The 17,558-nt window shown below is 40.7% G+C and overlaps 1 protein-coding gene across 3 annotated transcripts in view; it reads left to right on the top strand.

The window, feature by feature from the left end:
- Positions 1–12,780: 12,780 nt before the first annotated feature.
- LOC145254825 (uncharacterized) overlaps positions 12,781–17,558 on the top strand; it is a 597,176-nt gene continuing 592,398 nt past the window's right edge. For all 3 annotated transcript variants that reach the window (XM_080113655.1, XM_080113654.1, XM_080113653.1), the window contains exon 1: positions 12,781–13,113. The gene's annotated coding sequence lies outside the window, so the exon portion shown is untranslated. The remainder of the gene's footprint in view (positions 13,114–17,558) is intronic.

The following is a 17,558-nucleotide window of genomic DNA, read 5'->3' as shown; positions in this document are numbered from 1 at the left end:
AATCGGTGTTGCCCAGGATTTATTATAATAATTATACCATAGCAAGTGTGTTTAATTGCCTGCGAAACAGATTTTCTTTATAATTTATTTAATATCTTAAATTAAAAATGGTCAATTTTTATGACGTGACCCAGCGTCATTTAACCCCTAGAAAACAAGGCCAATAGACATTAGTCGCGTGCTCTCATGTAATGAATGAATGCGTGAATGTAGGATTGACAGTAAATTCTTAAAGATAAACTAAAATGACCGAAAAATGGGCTGAAATGACTTAAATAAATAAAAAGTAAATGACTTAGAATGACTTTAATGAACTTAAGGATGACTTGAATGCTAAAAATGTAACTGTAATTCTTTAAAAACAACTTGAATGATCTGGAGAATGACTTGAATTGCTTCGAGACTGACTGGTTGTAAAGTGGGTGATCATTTTACATTAAATTAATACAGAAAAGTGATCCCCACTTTATATCACAAAGTTACAAACTTAAGTACAGCATGTAGTAAGAACAGATACTACACTTTGAGATATTAAATCTTTTATTCAGGCTAAAAATGAACATGAATAAAAAACTTAGGCACAAGGCCAACTGAAAAGGGGTCGTTGATCATCATTGTAACTCTAGAACTAAACAAAAGTTTCTCTTAGCTAGAATCTTCTTTCACCATAATACCGCATTCGCCCTTTCGTACTTGGGGACGTCCTACTTAGCACCCAATTGTTTAAAATATTTTTTATTTCTGCGTTAAACAAAAAAGATAACAACAATGATGATACAATAATTCATTTGTGTCGAGGGGGGGGGAAAGAAAAATACAAAAGTGGTTAGTAGGACCCTCCCAACCCCTTCTAGTTGATAGACCGCCTATTCCACTTTGGTTTGTAAAGGAACCTGAGCTCCTGCAGGCTGGTCTCTAAGTGAGGATGCTCTATAGATGGGACGAAATGGAGAAAAGAAAATTTTGTGGGTGAGAGAATGGGAGTTAGTGATTGATTTCTTTCTCTCCAAGATGGGTGAAATTTAGAGTGTGGGGTGAAAAAAAAAAAATTGCATATAGGAGGGGATGGGGATCTTGGAGGCTTCCTAGTTGGGGAGGGATGAAGCATTCACTCGGCTATCTAAGAGGCTGAAAATGGATTATGCTTGATGGAACTATGCTCAGATCCTGATCAGAAAAAGACAACACCCCCCTGGCCACACTGCAGACGCAACGTCCAAATCACCATTCTCGCCACGGCCAGGATCGTAATGTAGACCATTTGTCTTTCCCTGTCCCACGGCGGCCTCATTGGATACGGTAATTGGGCAAGGATGCTTGGGATCGATGTGAGCTGTCACCTCGCTGACATACGACCAGTACTGGCGGAGTTCGTGGCAATCGAAGAAGGCGTGATCAGTCGTTTCTACGGCTGTTGTGTTGTTCCGCAACGAGGATAAGCAGGTGACTCCAAAAAACCAGAACTTATGTTGTTAAGTGGAAGTGCATTTCGGGCCAATCGCCAGGTCAGAGAGAACTCCACATTGTTCAGATGACTCGAACCTGGCGGCCAGCTCCAAATGCATGCATAGCGGGTCGTCGGCGGCCCCCCTCACTAGATCCCTGTGGAGTTCCCTACGGGTAGCAGTCACAAGGTCGCTGAATCTTGGTAGTTGTTTTAGCGCGGCTCGGCACTCTTTCAGAAAGGCTGAGTCTCCCAGCGTTCCCAAACCTCCCTCACACGGTCTGAACAACATGCCGAGAATCTTAACTGGGCCATCCGACCAGCTGAAGGGCGTCGGGAGGTTTGCGTTGCCACTCCAGGCACCCAACCGCAGTCTGACTGGCTTAATGCGGTTTATCTTGGCCTCCGTGATTTTTTCATACTGTGCAAGCACCTCCGACACGATCTCAATGTCTGTGAAGCTCGACATGAAGACCGTGACATCATCGGCGAACGTGGATACCTTGGCAGCTGGGCCGCCAGGCAGAGCCATTCCACGCAGAGCCAAATTTGCCTCCCCACGTCTCAGCTTGCGAAGCAGAGGCACTAAGGCCAGGACGTAAAGCAAGGGGCGACAGGGGACAACCCTGACGAACCGACCGAGAGATAACAAAAACGGTTTTGAGCGCTTTCTGTTGACTTGCATGACAGAGGTGGCTGTCGATACATCATGGAGATTCACTCGCAGAAGTTTAAAACCGGCAGCCTCTAAGACAGCTGGCAGGAAACGATGGTCGACCCTATCAAACGCTTTGGACTGATCTAATTTGAACAGCACGCCTTCCGTGTCATTATCTATTCCCCCCTCTAGGATCATGCAGATCAGGTGCAAGTTGTTCTGAATCGATCTCCCTTCCACAGTGTAGTTCTGTTCCGGTTCAACCAACTCGTCGATAACAACCTGCAGCCGATTTGACAGGATCTTGGCCAAAATCTTCAACTGTGTTTAGCAGAGTTATGGGCCTGTAGTCGTTTAACTCTTCCCCTCGATGCCCGTCACCTTTCTTCAGCAATGTGATCATTCCCTTGGTGACTTGCTCTGGGATGGATCCCTGAGCAAACCAATGGTTGAACACATCCATCAGAAGAGGGAGAAACATGGGTGACAGCCTCAAATACAGTTCATATGGCAGACCATTGAGTCCCGGCGATCTGCCACAGCTGACCTGCTTCAGCACAGTAAAGATCTCCCGCTCCATCACCCGACCCTCACAACTAGCCACTCTAGCCGCTTCAAGGTGGGGAGAGTCAGCCAAATAGTTGCTAAACTCAAGGACCGGAAGATCGGGCTGCTGCGTAAAACGCTCCTCGAAATGTTCTCAAAACCCCTTGCAGATCTCTCGGGTCGATTCCAGGGTGCGTCCATCCGGATGTCTGACTTTCCCAATGTATTTGTCCGAGCCACACCTAGAAACCTCACGGCGCATGTCTGCATCAGAATTGACTGCTTCGTTGCTTATCTTTCTAAGCCTAGCTCTAACTACTTGGCCTTCGTAACGCTCGCTAGTCTGGCGTAGAAGGTTCTGCTTAGCTAGTTCCTGACTAACTCTATCACCCTCCCCCATAGCCCGGGCTAGTTTCTGCTCTAGCTGCTTCTTCGTCTTGGCCTTATCTAGTGCGAGGCACTGGGCATACTTAACGGAGAAGCTTCTGATCTTGGCTTTGAGACCTAACCACCACTTACTCCCAGTGACCGCCCTTTTTAATCAATTCTTTTAGCTGATCTCGGAAATCTTGTATCTCCAGAAGGGAGGTGTTTAACTTCCAGTACCCCGCTAACTTAGGCCTATTTCCTAGCTTCAGCCGGGCCATAACTAGTTTATGGTCTGACTGACTTAACCAAGTGAACGTGGGACAAGATAGGAAATCTATTTCGCCTCTCCTAACTAATATCCTGTCTAAATAGGTATTTAGATAGGAGGGAACGCTATTGATCCTCATCCACATCTCCTGCCCCGGATGCTCGACCTGAAACCTGTCGACCAGACGGCATCTAGCCATCAGATCAGCCAGGATGCACTCGCACCTCTCCGACCTTCTAGCTTCCCCTCCTACCTTATCTATCTTGGGGTCTAAGATCGCATTCTAGTCCCCCATTAGCACTACCCACTTCCGACAATCTACAAACACGTCGAGCTGACTGAAGAATGAGACCCTCTCACGAGCGGTGCTGGGTACATGATCACCCGAAACACAGAATCTTTAATGGCAACATCGGCCATGACCAGCCTGCCCTCCACATCCCTATGGACAATGTCGACTGTCGCGGACAGGCTACGTTTAACTAGGAAGGAGACTCCCTTTCCCCGTGGGCTGCCATATGCTGAGTAAACCTCAAAATCTCGGGCCAGCACCTGACAGTCCACAGAAAAAACGAAATGTGTCTCCTGAATCGCAGCCACATCCACTCCCAGAGATAAGAGATCGTGCCGGAGGCGAGCCGCCTGGCCCAATGATCTCAAGCCGCTCGCATTCAGACTAGCCAAATTTAAAGCCATGGTACCTACCTTAAGGTGTGTTACACTTAGCTTCGAAGTCAGTCGAGGAAAGGACACCGACGTTATATGCAATGCTCAAGGTGGTCAGGTTTTTCATGTCCTGACCTTCTCTCACAATGCTGCTGATGTCCAAAGGGTAAGTCAATTTAAGGGCCCTATAGAGTGATGGATGAACCAACACTGGGACCCTTCCCTTGCATTGTTTTGCGAGTTCCTCAAGAGAAGGGTAATTTTTCCTAATCAGTTCAATTCCCGGAACACCCCTTTCAGCGGTCTCCAGCATTGTCCACACGTTGATCTTGCAGGCCTCTGGAAGCCTGATGAAAGTTATTAGCAGTGGGGCGTTTGGGAAATTAGAGGGGACATTAATGTCTTTTTCCCCTATCTGTTGGCAGTCCAGCAAAGGTATTAAATTTTTTCTCTGCCAATGTGGTAAGTCTGTTGCCACAGACAGGGGGTTTACAAAACAAAGTTCCTCCCTCATTTCAAGGGCGAGGGTCCCTGTTGGATTAAGTTTGTGAGTGAGGGAATCTGAAAGGTCTCTCCCCCTCCTGGGTTCATTCTTTTCTTTCTGGGGTGGCAGCTCAATTTGCATTGGTGTGGGGACAAGTGTCTGTGTGGTGTCTGGTGTTGGTGTTGGTGTTGTGTTTGGTGTTGGTGTGGTGTCTGGTGTTGGTGTGGTGTCTGGTGTTGATGCGGTGTCTGGTGTTGGTGTGGTGTCTGGTGTTGGTGTTGGTGCTGGTGCGATGTCTGGTGTTGGTGCAGTGTCTAGTGTTGGTGCAGTATGTGGTTTGGGGTGGAAGTGGGTTGTGTTGTTGTTAGGGGTGATGTATGGTCACAGGGAGTCGGGACTGCCTTTTCTTCCACTTTTCTTCTTTTACTTTTCTTTTTTATTCTTTTGAATGAACCGAGGAGTTGTAAGTTTGAGTTCCTTTCCCTCTCGCTAGCGGATTAATCCTCAGAGGAGCAGTGTTTTCTTCGCTTGGTCCCCATTTCAATTGGTGTGGAGACCGTTGGTTGTTGCTGCTCCTCTAATTACTGTTTCTCTGGTTGATGCTGTTGCTGCTCTGGTTGCTGCGGTCGTTTTTGTTGCTGCTGCTGTTGCTGCTTCGGCTGCTGCTGTTTTTGTTGTTGCTGCTGTTTTCGTGGCATTGGCTGTGAAATTGGCCGTGGCAGCTCATGTTGTTGCTGCGGCTGGTTCAACGTCTGGTTTGGCTGCTGCTGCTGCTGTGTCTGTTGCCGTGGCTGTTGTGGAGGCTGCTATTGTTGTTGCTGCCTCGGTTGTTGGGTTGGTGGTGGGATGGTTGTAGATGGGATTGTGGGTTTCCGTTTCCACCTCGTTACTGTGCTCCATTCCTCCCCCTTGGCCTCCTGCGTGGTTTTGGGTTTCCTCGGTGCTGGGGTTGGTGCTTTGGTTGCAGGAGTTGTGACAGCCTGTTTGGACACTGGTGCTGTCTCAGAGGTTGGGACCGCCTTTGGTGTCACTTGAGTAGCGGTTGACCTTTGGGAGCAGCTCTTGGCTATGTGACCCTGCTTTTGGCAGAACCAGCAGTGCGGACGACGGCCCTTCACCACCACTGTCATAGTTGTCTCCTTAAATGTCAGCTGTGCTGGTATTGCCTGGAAGCCTTCTTTCTTTAGCCTCATGGCCATAGTGTAGCTGCCCAAGTGCATGCCGGTTTTCGACCGTACTGGGGTTATTTTTTTTACCTCGCCGACCTGTGTGAAGAAGGATCCCAGGATTTCTGCTGGTATTTGAATAGGTACATTGAATACCTGCACCTGGGTCCTTGTCCTGCCTTGGTATTTGGGCTTTAGTTTGATTCTCCCATGCTTAATTTCTTGTAGGGGGAGTCTCTCCACATCTTCCTTGGTCGGTAGGAGGATGTCCCACATGGCGTAGCTTCTCTGGTACAGGTATAATACCGAGATGTTTAGCTTGTGTAGGAGTTCCGCCATGTCTTCCTTTTTCATCTCTAGGAGGCGGTTTTCCGGTATATCGGAGATGATGAGGGAGAGGACTCTGTCTCGATTGCCTCCCAAGCACCTGGCACTGGTTTAATTTCTGCCCCCTCTATGTATTGTTTGTACTTGGTCAAGTACAAGTCTCTATACTCTTGAGGGGACAGTTGCTTCTCTACAGTCTTCCCCCATGCTGACCCTCTTGTTGGTGTTGGATCTTTTGTGGGGTTGGACTGTTTTTGCTGTTCCTTTGCAGAAGGGTTGCTATTTTGGGGGACATTTCCCTTTCCACTTTCCTTTGAGGCCGACTCTCCTTGCTTGATGTTTCTTTCAGGAAAAGCCTCCCTTTTTGGGGAGTCGGCCTCTTGGGGAGTATTGTTCCCTTTATTGTCCTTGGGAGCTTTTGCCCCTTTTGTTTTGGTGAGGTCCAGGCGGTATGTCCTCTCGTTTTCTTGATTTTCTCCCCCAAAAGGGGAGAAGCCTTACTGGGGAGCATTGCCCCTTTATCGTCGTTTGGGGCTACTGCCTCTTGATTTTTGTTGTTAGAGTGGGATGCCTCGTCCAACATTGTTTTTTCTCCCCTTTGGGGGGAGTCGCCCTCTTGGGGAGCTGCTGGTGAGTTTTCCTCCTTCTGGAGGAGGGGGGCGTCCTTCGGTTCATTTTCTGGGCGGTATGCCCTGTTACTTTTTTGTGTTTTTGCTCCCTTGTTGGGGAGTCGTCCTCTTGGGGAGCAGTTGTTTCTGTGGTCATCCCTTGGCTGGGGGTATCTGTATTGGTGGCCCCCGGGCTGGGTGTGTCCATTTTTAAAAAGCTCTCTTTGTGTTTGGAAATCACCAAAATGAGTGATGTGGACTCGGCGTCCAAAGTGGGGAACCAACTTTTAGCGCCAAACAGAAGTGGCACCAAAGGCGGCAAGAGGGAAGATAGAACTGAGAGAGGGAGTGGGAAGTTAGTGGAGGGAAGAGAGAAAGTGTTTTCGGCCCTCCCTCTCAGGAAGGTTCTAAATTATTAGCTCGGATCCCACCGTGAGGGGGGGAGAGCAGAGAAAGACAGACAAAGTGTGGGTGCGGACAGAACGCTACCTAAAAAGCTCGTCAGGTGTTCCGGGCACGAGAATGTGTCGCCAGAACAGCACTGCCTCACGCAATGTATGTATCAGAACAGATACTACACATTGATCTTGGCCAAAACGTTAAGAAAAAGGTATTTATTTGCTCCCCCACCGAGCAAATTAGGCACAAAGCCGATTTTTAATGTGAGGAGTGAAGGGGAAATGGGGGACCAACTCCCTGGGGAGTAGGGGAGCTGGATAGTGACAATTGGTATGAAGGGTTGCCCCTACATTGACCAAGGTCTTATATGTGGGGTTGGTATTTATTTGGGAAAATGAACAAAAAAACTTAGGCACAAGGCCAACTCAAAAAAAAAGGGTGTGTGGTGAGTTTGGTTGATCCATCTCGTCTCTGTTGTAAATTTTAAATGATTTTTCTCTCAGCCAGCATCTTTTATGATGGTTACCCCTTTAAATTTGTATTTATGTGTGTGTGGTGGGAGGGGCTGGGTGTTCCTACTTAAACCCAATTTTAAAACATTTTTTATTTATATAAAAAAATACAAAAAAGATAACAATCTTAATAAAATTTCATTTGTGTCGAGGGACATGGGGGAAAAAAAAAAAAAAAAAAAAAAGACCCCGGTTAGTAAGGCCCTCCAAACCATATCTGAAATGCTAGACCACCCGTTTCACTCTGGTTTGTAAATAAACCAGTGTTTCACTGGCAGCCTCTAAATGGAGGGGGTAGGGGTTGTGTCCTAAATAGGGGCAAAAAGAAAAATTTGACGGTGAAGGAGGGGGTGGTGGTGTTACTGTTTGGTTTGATTTCATCCAAGCTGGGTTGAATTTCGAAAGGAGGGGGAGAGGGCAAAAGAAAAAATTGTTGTTTTTGGAGGTTGGGGGTCTTGGAGGCTTTCTAACAGGAAACAAGATTTATTCGGCTGGCCGAGAGGCTGAAGGAAGTAGAATTGGAAAGCGGCGGGGGTCCGACAGAAACCCTAGAACCGAGCGCTCCACATATAGGCGGGGAACACATATTCAAATTTGGCCCCTCTTCATACACACAGACTTGCTAACTGTATCCATCTTCTTTCAAAAGCCACACGATGCAGCCTTCTTCTGTCGCATCTGATCTTTTCCTGTAGTTGGTGTTTAAAGAAAGCGATCAGATCCTGATCAGAAAAAGGCAGCACCCCCCGGCCATCTTGCAGTCTCGACGTCCAAATCACCATTCTAACCACGGCCAAGATTGTGATGTAGATCACTTGTCTCTACAGGTCCCATGGCAGCCTCACGTTGTCCACTATGTTTGATACAGTAATCAGGCAAGGATGCTCGGGTCGATGCGAGCTGTTACCTCGCCAACATACGACCAGTACTGGCGGAGTTCGCAGCAATCGAAAAATGCGTGATCAGTTGTTTCCGCGGCTGTCGTTCCGCAATGGGGACAGGCTGGCGACTCCAAGAAGCCAGAACTGCATTGTATATTGTTGAGGGGAAGCGCGTTTCGGGCCAATCGCCAGGTCAAAGAGAACTCTGAATTGTACAGATGACTCGAACCTGGCGCCCAGCTCCAAGCGGAGCGGATCTCACTCTGCTGCCAACCAAAACGTGCGCATAGCGAGTCGGTGGCGGCCCCCTCACTAGATCCCTTTGGAGTTCCCTACGGGTTGCAGTCACAAGGTCGCTGGACACTAATAGATGTTTTAGCGTGGCTCGGCACTCTTTCAGAAAGGCTGAATCTCCCCGCGACGACTCTTGATTAGCGGAGTCGAGAATGAGGTCGGGAAAGGCGGGGTGCCACGGTTGATCTTCTTGAAACCTCCCGCTCCATTATCCGGCCCTTGCAACTAGCCGCTCTAGCCGCGTCAAGACGGAGAGAGTCGGCCAAATAGTCACTAATCTCAAGGACCGGAAGATCGGGCTGTTGCGTAAAATGCTCCTCGAAATGTTCTCGAAACTCCTCGCAGATCTCCCGAGTCAATTCCAGGGTATGTCCATCCGAATGTTTTACTTTTACAATGTATTTGTCCGAGCCACGCCTAAAAATCTCATGACGCGCGACAGCGTCAGAGTTGACTGCTTCGTTGCCTATCTTTCTAAGCCAAGCTCTGACAACTTGACCTTCGTAGCGCTCGCTAGTCTCGCGCAGTAGGTCCTGCCTAGCTAGTTCCTGACTTACAATATCACCCTCCCCCGTAGCCCGGGCTAATTTCTGCTTTAGCTGCTTCTTCGTCTTGGCTTTATCTAGTGCGAGGTGCTGGGCATACTTGACGGAGAAGCTTCTAATGTTGGCTTTGAGACCTAACCACCATTTACTCCCGGTAACCACCCCCACTAGTGCCTTTTTAATCAAATCTCTTAACTGGTCTCGGAAGTCTTGTATCTCCAGAAGTGAGGTGTTTTACTTCCAGTACCCCGCTAACTTTGGCCTATTTCCTAGCTTCAGCTGGGCCATAACTAGTTTATGGTCTGACTGACCTAACCAAGTGAACGTGGGGCAAGATAGGAAATCTATTTCGCCTCTTCTAACTAGTATCCTGTCCAAATATGTATTTGGATAGGAAGGAACGCTATTGGTCCATGTCCATATCTCCCGCCCTGGATGCTCGACCCGAAACCTGTCGACCAGATCGCATCTAGCCATCAGATCAGCCAGGCTGGGCTCACATCTTTCCAACCCTCTAGCTTCGCCTCCTACTTTATCTAAATCTGGGTCTAAGATGGCGTTCCAATCCTCCATTAACACTACCCGCTTCCGACAATCTACAAACGCGTCAAGTTGATCAAAGAATGAGACCCTCTTGCGAGCGGTGCTGGGCGCATGAACCGCAACTACCTGAAAGACAGAATCTTTTATGTCAACATCGGCCACGACCAGACTGCTCACCGTATCTCTATGAACAACGTCGACTGTCGCGGACAGAGTTCATTTCACTAGCAAGGAGACTCCCTTCCCCCGCGGGCTGCCATATGCCGAGAAAACTTCGAAATCCCGGTTCAGCACCTGACAATCCACAGAAGAAATAAAATGCTTTTCCTGGATCGCAGTAACATCCACTCCCAGGGACAAGAGGTCGTGCTGGAGGCGAGCCGCCCAGCCCGGTGATCTCAAACCCCTTGCATTCAGACTGGCCAAATTTAAAGACATGGAACCTACCTTAGGGTGTGTCGCACGGCTCCAAATTCAGTTGGCATAAGGATGCCGACGTTGTACATGATGCTCAAGGAGGCCAGGTTTTTCAGGTCCTGGCCTTCTCTGACAACGTCTAGGGGAAAGGTCAATTTTAGGGCTCTGTAGAGAGACGGATGGACCCACACTGGGACCCTTCCCTTGCATTTTTTTGACAGTTCGTCAAGGGAGGAGTCCCTTATTTTTAAAAATATCACATTTAAATTTGGAGCAGATAAGTAGTTTTCATGGCATGAAAAATTACTTTTCCAAAAAGTGTGGGATCAGTCACCTTCCTATATAAATTTAATGTAAAATGGGCACCCACTTTCTAACCATCTAATAACTTTTTCATATCATAAAATAAATTTAACTGTGATATTCGTTTTCAGCACCACCGAAAACCGGCGCTGTTTTTTTACTAAGAGATTCGTTTATTTTTCATAATTAAGACGTGAATAATGCTGTCAGTAAGCTTACACGAGCGATTTACAAAAATACATTTTTGTTTTTCATTTTTTTTTGAGGTGGCCATTTAATTATAGAATTTGTATAGTTTTTACCAGGTGCTTCTGTACTTTACTTAACCGCCTAATATAAACAGAATTTTTGTGAAATGTTAAACTGCAGAGGCACCTGTTCACAACTATACAAGTTGTATAATGAAAAAAGAACGAAAAACAAAAGTATGCTTTTGTAAACTTGCTAACAGCATAATTAGATTCCTAAATTATGAGATGAAAAAATGAACGCATCTCTTAGTAAAAAAAAACAGCGCCAATTTTCGGGGGTGCTGAAAACGAATATCACAGTTAAATTTGTTTTATGATATGAAGAAATTACTAGGTGGCCAAAAAGTGGGTGCTCATTTTACGTTAAATTTATATATGAAAGTGATTCCCCACTTTTTGAAAAAGTAATTTCTTCACATGAAAACTACTTATCTGCCCCAAATTTGAACGTAATATTGGTTTTCAGCACAACCGAAATCTATTAAAAGTCGTCATTTTAAAGTTTTTGGGGTAGTTGGAAAGAAACTTGACATTGACCAAAAAAATTAAGACCTAGTTTTTGTGGCCTAATACGTTTAAGCAGTCTTTATAAATAATATGAAAGAAGAAATTAAAAAAAAAATTTAACATTTTAGCGTGGGGGATAACTTCTCTATATAAATTTAACGTAAAATGAGTACCCACTTTTTGGCCACAAAGTGTTCAACCATACATGTCATCTCTAGCATTTTTTCAAGATTGGCGATCGAGGGTGGGGGTGGGGATAAAACATGACAAATATAAAAATTTTCAGTTTTTTTGTGGTGGTGGTGGAGGGCAGGAATTACATTTGAAACATAAAATAACGATAAATTTAATTAATTTTTATGAAACCATTATGGACTTTCCCCTAACAATTTTATAAACAGAACGAACCCCAAAATATGACGAATTCAATTTTTTTTTTGGGAGGGTGGGGGAAGGGGAGGATTACATTAGAAATATAAAATGACGAAAATGTCATTTAATTGTTTTTCTGAATTAATTTTGGTAGATCTTTTTTTTCTTTTCTTTTGCGATCGCACGGGCATTCACTGCTATTTTTATTGAAACAAAAGTTGTAATGATTTATTTTTAATTATCTTTTCTTTGCAGGGGGGGGGGGTCTTTCCAGTGCTCAATATCCGAAGAATAGTTTCTTCTCTTTGTAGCCCTTCCGCCAAAGTATCTGATGGAGAGGGTATCACATACTTCTTTTTTTGGGCGATTACATTTACATGTTTTCATCCCTTCTTTTATTTTTGTTGTGGGAGTATCCACGTTGCCCATGATGAAAATGATTAGTATACCAAACAGAACTTCATGTCAACCCAGGCAACGCTGGGTACCCATGCTAGTATATATATAAAATAAGAATTACAGTTAAGTTCACCAAAATGATCCAAGATGGCAAAACTAAAGCATATTATAAATATTGAAGAATTAATATTTATAAAGTAATTCCAACCAGATGTAAAAGCTCGATAAAATCAAATAGGAGATAGAGCTTATAATAAGAACAAGTAGTTAATAAAACATGTTAAAAAACACTTTGGAAAAGAGTTAAACACGCACACACATATACATATATATATGTATATACACACACACAGATATATATATATATATATGTATATATATATATATACATACATATATATATATATATACACATATCTTTTGATAGTAAAAGATATATACTCTTAATGTATATATTTAATAAAGTTATTTTTAAAAATTGGCAGATCTATTTAAGCTCAATAAAAATGGATTGCACTTTCAGAGCATAGATATCATTTGTAAACAATTCTAATTAATTAAATATACTTGTGATATTGGAATTATTTTCAATGATATATATATATATATATATATATATATATATATATATTCAATGTGTGTGTGTACAAGTTTCTACAAGTACACTCACACACGCACTAATAATTTTTCTAATTCATACATCAGTAAAGTATATAAATGCCCACAAACTCACCTACCCGTTTTTTTGTTTTTGTTTTTTTTTTAACTTACCAACTTACTTTTTCGCTTTTTTTTTCTTTCTTCTTTTTTATCTACTCATTCTCTTTTGTGCCTAGTCGCAGTCCGTTTGGTTGCTGATCAGTCACTGGTATTTGTTTTTACCTGACAATGAAAATGGATCCATCGACCAACAAGTTCTACTGAGACGGGGGAATGTACCATTAGAGTTAAAAATATACAACTATATATAAAAAAAAAAAAAAAAAAAAAATCAAAAACAAAAACAAAACAAGAAAAAAAAGAAGAAAACAAACAAACAAACAAGAAAAATGCAAATAAGCAAACAAACAAAAGACAAAAACAAAACGAAAGCATATGGAAATTTGTGTATATGAATCCAAAAATTTAAGGAAGATGAAACCAAAAACTACAAGGTAAAGAAGTTTTTACATAAAAAATGGGAAAAAGAAAATTAAGATTAATTTGAATGAAAATAACATAAACAAATTCAGCTTCACATGTCATGACCCTGTTTTACTTCACATATCTCTCTCTCTCTCTCTCTCTCTCTCTCTCTCTCTCTCTCTCTATATATATATATATATATATATATATATATATATATATATATATATATATATATATATATATAATAAATTCCACAGCCAACCAACGTCGCAGCTCACAAGAGCCATGACAGTCAACGAACCGGAAGTCCAAGACCATTCTCTATTGTGCCTAGTCTCACCGGTTCGTTGACTGTTATGGCTCTTCTGAGCTGCGACGTTGGTTGGCTGTGGAATTTATTATATACAATCTCTCACATTCTGAAAATCATATATATATATATATATATATATATATATATATATATATATATATATATATATATATATATATATATATATATATATATATATATGAATAAAAAATCAATACAAAAAATATATAAATGTTTATATCTTTTCTGTATTTATTTCCTATGTGTTGACGTGTAGGAATACAAAAAGTCTTGAAAAAAACAAAACAAAACAAGAATGTTTCTTTCAAAAGAACATGATTTTCGACCGCTCTTTCGGTCTTCCTCAGGGTGAATGATGGAGATGTGAGTGTATGGCGGGTAGGGTTAGCAGCAGGAGGAGTACGGGTATAGCCAATACGGGTAAGATCTATATGAATATGACCCTTCCTACGTTTTTGGCTTGGAATGGTCAACAACTTGTGTGGCCTCTATTCAAACCAAAGTCTTTCATAAAACTTTGAATTGGACACCCAGGCAACGGTGGGTGGCATATATATATATATATATATATATATATATATATATATATATATATATATATATATATATATATTATAAAGCTGAATGTGTGTGTGTGTGTGTGTGTGTGTGTATCTGGTCACGAATAGGCTCCTATATGGTTGACTATTTTAAAAAACTGATTACATATAAGTATGGAAATAAAAAATTTAAAAATTTAAAAAAAAAACGTTTACAAGTGTTTTTCATATAGATGTACATAAGAGTATTTTTTAACTTAAATAGGGATGGTATAATAAAATTGTGGGGTCTGCGTTCGCGCCTGGCCTCCATAAAATGGAAATAGGCACAAACTTTAATAAAGACTTTTCATATCTATCTGCGTAAGTAAACTTTAATAATTATGTTTCAGTTTGAAGAAATAAAATTATGGGGTGTTCGTTCGCGCCTGACCTCCATAGAATGGAAATATGTCACAAAGTTTAACAAGGTTTTTTTAATATAGATCCACAGAATATTGTGATAAGTGTTTCAGTGTGAACAGATATGGTATAATAAATTATGGGGTTTATCTATTTTATTTTTACTTTCATCATATTTTGCTTTGGTTTTGATACCCACAAATTCGAAGCTATCTCTTTACAACCGTTCCTTTTCATAACCTATCATACTTTCATAAATCAGAGTCCATTTTCTGTAGGCTGTTTTTGAACCCAGTCAACGACGGGTACTTTTGCTAGTATATATATATATATATATATATATATATATATATATATATATATATATATATATATATATATATGTAGTCATCAACATACAGGCCTGTTTTGTTGTATCACAACTCATCAGTGTCGCTAGACTAGCACCTCTCCCAAGCCAAGGATTGAACCTAGAACTATCGCAGTGGCAGTCTACCAATCGACCCACGGGAGCGGCGCCCGTAAATTATCTCGCCAAATGTCTATTTAAACAAACATCCGTCCACTACTTTTACAGTGCTCTAACCACGTTGTTTATAAAAAAAGAGCGAGCGTTGCATTTTTCATCCAATTAAGTAGTGGGTGAGATTACTTACGACAGTGCTCTACCAAAAGAGGGGGGGGTGACTTAAAATATTTGTAGTCATCAACATACAGTCCTGTTTCGTTGTATCACAACTCATCAGTGCCACTAGACTAGCACTTCTCCCAAGCCAAGGATTGAATTTAGAACCATCGCGTTGATAGTCAGCAGTTCTATTGATCGACCCAAGGGAGCGGCGTTGCCTGGTTGTAAAATATATTTTAATTTTTGAAGATTTTTCATTTATTATTATAGATCCAATTCTCTATTGATTATTATATTGTACCTATTATATAGTAGTGATTTGAAATGTAAAAAAATATTACTTGGCTGCCATTAACTACAATCGAAACCAAACCATATAGTTCTCCAGCTTTTCCTGTTACCCTTTGAGCCACGTCCATATGCATATAACAAGTAAAAAAAAAAAAAAAAAAATCATTGTTTTACTTAAATATATATATGCGCATGTGTAGAAAAACACATTAATCCAGTTACGTCTGCCAAGTACCATTTTTTTTCAATTTTGACTCCTTAGCATCTATTTTTTACCTGCGAAAAACCAAATCGAAGTTGTTCCACAGGTCCAAATCTTCTACATTTTTAGTTTCAAGTCTGTAGACCCAAAATTGACTGAGGAGTTTCCTCAGACAGACGGACAGACAAACAGACAAACAGACAGACAAGCTCATATATATATATATATATATATATATATATATATATATATATATATATATATATAGTCTTTGAAGTTTTTTTAACATTTGAAACTACACAAAAAATTACTTTTTATCATTCGTTAAAAAAAAAAAAAAACAAAAAAAAAACACTTAGTCAGTAAGTCATTTAATCACCTGCAATCACTGCATCAACTCTCTCGAATTTACTATAATACCAATTTTTTTTAATTTTTCAAGGGATCATCAGTTGTTTACCATGAAACACTGTTTCGGGGATTTAAAAACAAAACAGTATATTACTTCATGGCTCCCCAGCAGTGTTGATCAAACACCACCACCCTTAATCTTAGGAAAAAGACATGTTACAAAAATTTTTTTATCCAATCTCCTATTCTTAATTGCAATTACTAACCTTTTCATAGTATAAAAATGAATTTCTTACCTGTGCGATTCATCAATTTCCACATTTAAAATCTTACCTGTGCGATTCATCAATTTCCACATTTAAAATTTTCGAATCAGATATATATATATTTTTTTTTTTTTTTAATATTTAAATTTCATTGAGAAAAATATAATTTTTCCAAACTAAAATTTATTATTTGAACAAAGAATACACTTCAGAGTACTTTCCTTAACCCATGGCTTTTCCAGAGAAAAACTCAATAGCAAAAATATTAGATTTGATTTGAAATAATTTTGCTATTCAGCACATACGAACAAAATATATTAAAGATTAAATCTTTTCAAGGAACATAGATAAAGAAAATAAAGGTTGAAACAATGAAAGGATATGAAATTATGGTATCTGAGTATAATGGTAATCCTTGAATAGAGTTGGATGATGTTGTTAGAATCCAAGTTAGTTAAGAAATCCACATTAAACATAAATTCCAATTTTTTATGGTAAAGCATCCTTGGTCCTTAGTAATGATCCTTTGGGTATGGATGGTCCAAGATTCATTCCATCCCATTTTTAGGTGCTGTAATCTTTGTATGAGATATCCACTGTAAGATGTTCTCTATTATAGATTAAAAACCTCTGTAATATTCAGTCAAGATAGTTGGAAATTTTCGAATCAGATATTTTAAGGGTGGATTTAAAATAGAGATAAAATAAAAGTAAAAAAAAAAAGATACTAAAATAAAAATATAAAATATATTATAAACGGTAAGTTTTTTTAAAGCATTTTTTCCCGTGTCCCTATTCACCTCAGGGGGACCACACACACACACACACACACACACACACACACACACACACACACACACACACACACACACACACATACGTGTGTGTGTATATATATTTCTGTGGAAATATTCTTTAATCGCTTATATTTCCTTTTTATATATACAAATTTTTATTTAAGAAGCTCAATGTAATTACAGAGCAATACAATAAATAAATAAAAAAGTCTATATTCCAAATTTTAGGATGTTGACCATCTTACAATTTATTCCTTTAATTCAGTTGGCACAATTACAATTACACACATATATATATATATATATATATATATATATATATATATATATATATATATATATATATATATATATATATATATATATATAGTGCCCGGAAAACTCGTACTCGGAAAACTCGTACTCGGAAAACTCATCCATTTTTGCTAGGTAGGAGAACTCGTCCATTATTAAATAAATATCGATTGAAAACACATTTTATGACCGTTCTTGAACGAGATATTGTTTTTAAAAGAGACTATATATCCCTTATAACATTAAAAAAATTAGCGGCAAGTGTTATGTGAGAACAAGAAATAATGTTCGATATAAGGGGTCTTGATAATCGCTCAAAAATAGAAAATCAAAGAAAATACTGAGGGAGATTTAGTTTTAGAAATAG

This window comes from Euprymna scolopes, chromosome 30 (genome assembly GCF_053919585.1).
Source record: "Euprymna scolopes isolate OS-2025 chromosome 30, ASM5391958v1, whole genome shotgun sequence".
Classification (NCBI taxonomy): Eukaryota; Metazoa; Mollusca; class Cephalopoda; order Sepiida; family Sepiolidae; genus Euprymna; species Euprymna scolopes.
Note: the sequence above shows the minus strand (reverse complement) of the source record. Positions and strands in the feature narration are given on the sequence as shown.